The sequence below is a fragment of the Magnolia sinica genome, chromosome 17 (assembly GCF_029962835.1).
Source record: "Magnolia sinica isolate HGM2019 chromosome 17, MsV1, whole genome shotgun sequence".
NCBI lineage: Eukaryota > Viridiplantae > Streptophyta > Magnoliopsida > Magnoliales > Magnoliaceae > Magnolia > Magnolia sinica.
Window position 1 is genome coordinate 53,663,234 of NC_080589.1, and position 4,217 is coordinate 53,667,450.

General features: G+C 36.0%; 1 non-coding gene across 1 annotated transcript; it reads left to right on the plus strand.

The window, feature by feature from the left end:
• The first annotated feature begins 223 nt into the window (after nt 1-223).
• Nucleotides 224-330, plus strand: LOC131232175 (small nucleolar RNA R71). Its single transcript, XR_009164789.1, has one exon. It is a non-coding gene; the product is annotated as a small nucleolar RNA R71 (small nucleolar RNA).
• Nucleotides 331-4,217: the final 3,887 nt, after the last annotated feature.

The window sequence follows — 4,217 nt, forward strand, 5'->3', positions numbered from 1 at the left end:
AATAGTACGGGTTAGGATACGGGTCTCATAGTATTGGCTACGATGGTGATTCCAGACTTCTTGGGAACCACCTAAGTTGAATTCACCCATTGGCTATCAGATATTGGGTATATGATTCCAAAAATTTTTATTCATGAATTTTCCATTGCACATTGTCTCGACTGATTGGCGCATGGAAGATGTCAGACTATCATAGAAAAAGTGTATAATGCGCCACATTTCAAAACCGTGTTGTGGGCATTAATTGACAAGATCCTTGAACCGCTCCCAACATTAGAAGAATGTTTCATCCTCCTTTTGGGCGAAGTTCATGATTGACTTTCTGAGGGTGTGCATTTTATGATGTAAAAAAAAAATTCTTTATGAACTCCCTTATCATGTCATTCCATGTGCCAATAGATCGAGGACGTGGTGAATGCAACCATGTCTTAACTTTCTCTTTTAAAGAAAAGGGAAAGAGTTTTAGTCTGATCGTGTCCGAGCTTTCTCTTTCAAAGAAAAGGGAAAGAGTTTTAGTCTGACCGTGTCCTCAGACACGTTAGGAAAATATAAAGTAGCTATAATCTCGTCAAACTCTTTCAAGTGTAGATATGGACTTTCATATTCAAGTCCATGAAATTTTCAAAGGAGTTGTATCACCCTTGGCTTAATATCCATATGTCCCGTATTTTCTGGAAAAATCATGCATGAGGGTGTGCTCACCCTCGCCGGTTGTAAATAGTCTCGCAAAGTATGAGTTGGGGGGTGCTTGATGCACCTCATTCTTATCCTGGACTTCCTCAACCCGAGGTTAAGGTTGTCTTCCCGGTTGATTGGCAACCATAACTTCAATTAACTCTGTGGATCTTGAGTGGTGTCAAATCCTAAGATGGATAGATAACCCCTCAACCAATCCTCCTTTACTTAAGAGATGTCGAGTGTTGTCACAGACCCAGTTGGGCATGAAACACTCTCAGCCCTCAATTTCAGATTCCAACCTAAACCTAAAAGAAAGAAAAAAAAGAAATCTAGAAATAGAAAGGGAGAGAATTAGAAAGAAGTTACCAAATTAGAAGTTCCTAAATTAAGATCCTGCAAAACAAAATAAAACAAGTCAGTTTCTAAAAACAGAAATTGTAAAATTAGAAAGTTTCTAAAAACAAAAATAGAAAGATGAGTTAGTTTTTAAAAACAAATTAAGATAATAAACCAGTTTCTAAAAAGGAAAGTTTCTAAAAATCGAAAATAGAAAGTTTCTAAAAAGAGAAAAAGTTAGTTTTTAAAAACAGAAAAGGAAAGTTTCTAAACCTAGAATTAGAAGGTAAGTTAGTTTCTAAAATAATTAAGAAAAACATAATCCTAAAAATAGAAAATAGAAAAACCTTAATCTTAAACTAATTTCAAAACTAACTAATCTCAGAAAAACGCAACCGTGAGTCCCCGGCAACGGCACCAAAAACTTGTTCATAACCCTAAGTGTAAGGTCGCGATGCAGTAATAATCTTGGTAAGACTGAGGTCGAATCCACAGGGACTAATCTCATGAGTAATTCAAAGGTGGGAACTAAGTTTTCCAAGGATCCACTTGTAGAGATCAAGGAGCCCTCTTACTTGATTCAAGTCACATGATTTGAATTGAAGTCATATCTTATCCAATTTGAAGATATATAGTTAAGTTTAATCTGAACTTTCCTTGACCTAATTCTCAATGGAGGAGAATTGTGATAATTGGAAGAGATTCCATCACCAAAACATGCCTATGAGACGATGGCTAACAATACGATTTACCAATCCCATGATCTCAAAATCAAGAAAAGAAGATAGTCAAAACTATTGCAGATCTACTATAATTTGAGTCATAATAAACCATTAAGAACTGAAAGTATTCCTTTAAAATCAAACTAGAATCAAAGAAGGTTCAACATAAATATGAATCAAAGAAAAAAAAACATCCCATCACACTACAAGCTTCACCTTTTAGTCCTAGCTAAGAGGTTTAGCCAACCGTATACATGATTGAACTAAAATCTCTTAAGAAAAGCATAAAAGCAACTAAGGAAAAGGAAGAAAAACTCTTGGCGATGGCTTCTCCATGATTTTTTTCCACTCCTCAAACCTTAGAAGATGCCTAAGAACATCCTAGGGACTCCTATTTATAGTTTTACAACTCAAACTTTCGCACCGAGTTGGAAAAATCTGGAAACCACCTCAAATTTATGCAGTCCGTGTGCTGTCTGCATTACCTTAGATTGGTCGAGGAAAACCTTCGACTGGTCGAGGGCACCTTCAACTAGTCGATGATGACAAGATTTTAGAGGATTTCATCACTGGAGTTCGAGTCGAGGAATTTTCGACGAGTCGAAGAACTAGTCGAAGGAAGCAAATTTTTAGGGTTCCTTTTCTTCATTTCAAGTCTTCAATGCTCTTCATTCGTCACTTGGTTTTCTTGGATCTTTGGCATGTGAATTCTTCATTCTTGGTGTCATAAGATCCACCCATGGCTTTGGTGATTTGTGAGCATTAAATCTATACTTTTATTATCCTTTTCAAACCAAGCTCTTCAATTCACCTTGCAACACAAACATGATTAAAATAGAACATTAAGCATTATCATGTTCATAAAACCAAGTAATAAATGGGGAATAATATGTAATATTTGACCCTCAACAACACAACTTACTGGTATCCAGTCATCATGCGCTCATGAAGACACTTAGTCTAGACGTTGGAGCATCCTACTGTTACCACAGGGTTTAGGGACTTTCACCCTGGGATGCCTGTGACACCTTGTAAGTTCAATAGTTTTTGAAAAGGCCGAGCTATACGTCTTAGAGGGGGGTGAATAGGACTATGCCAAATTAAAAAATAAATGTGAAATTGAAAGAAAGATATCTCAATCAAATAATAAAGAAGCATAAGTAAATAGCAACCTCAAATGTATTAGTATTGAGAGGTTGATACAAACTTAGTTCCAAGGACAACCTAACACCAAAAACCAAAGGCTTATTACAGGATAACCTTACCAGAACGTTTGTAAGTATCAAAAACCCAAACCAATAAAGAGGCAAAGGAAATAGCAAATGAAATAAACTAAGTTATTACAATATTCCCACAAGTGCATAAAATAAATTACACCATTCACCACAAATGCTTAAAATAAATTACAACATTCACACACATAATCAAATTCAATCATCCACCACAACTCCATGAATTATAGTGGTTTGTTTGTGTGTATACCAACTGTTAGAAAATAGCCACACAACTACTCCACTCCTAATATCCACTCCCTCGGGATATTAGCATTCACTATGAAAAAGGTTTTCCAAGGTTCACCTTAAAACCTTCACAATTGTGTCTTTGATTGGGCTTACACAATTACAAAAACCCCACACTCTAATATTTTTTAGATTACCTCGGACAAAATTAAAAAGCGATTTTTCTAACACAACCACAAAAACTAAAAAGGATATACAAAATTGTAAATGATACTTATCTGAAAATTCTCCTTTTGAAGAAGCCCGGTAGAACCGATATGATGTAAACAAAGATGTTCAATGTCCAGTCTCACAGATGAAAAGGTTCTCATTCTAAATGATTTTTAATTAAATCAACCTGGGCTAGCTTGATTTGATTTTGATCTCACGAAAGGGAAAAACATAAATCCCTTCTTAATATAAGATTAGAATAAAGATTACAAAATCAAATTACAAAAGCTAATTAAAGAGAATCTAAAATGAGCACAATACAGCTTAATGAATTCACAAACTTATCTCTTAGAGTGGTGTCTTGATTTTGCTTTAATGAATGAATAAACTCTGAAATTCGTGCTCTATTTATAGGTGAAAATATTATTCACTTGACTGGTTAAGGGTCGGTTCGACTGGTTGAAGGACAAACAAAATTTTAAATTTTCTTGCACGATAAGATAAGATCGTTACTCGACTGGTCGAGTGGCTTGCTCGACTGGTTGAGTGGCCTACTTGACGGGTCGAGTAATGCACTCAACTGGTTGAGTGGGACCAGAAAAGCTTGCTAGACTTTGAGTCGAGCACTACACGATCAGTCGAGCACTACACGACCGGTCAAGCACTATTCACTCGACTGTCGAGCAGTCTCCAGGACTGGTCGAGAGTCTAACAAAAAATTCTGAAAAATAGTAACAATCCTTGGACTAGTCGAGAAAACTCTTAGACTGGTCGAGCTAGTACTTAGACTAGTTGAACAATGACTAAGACT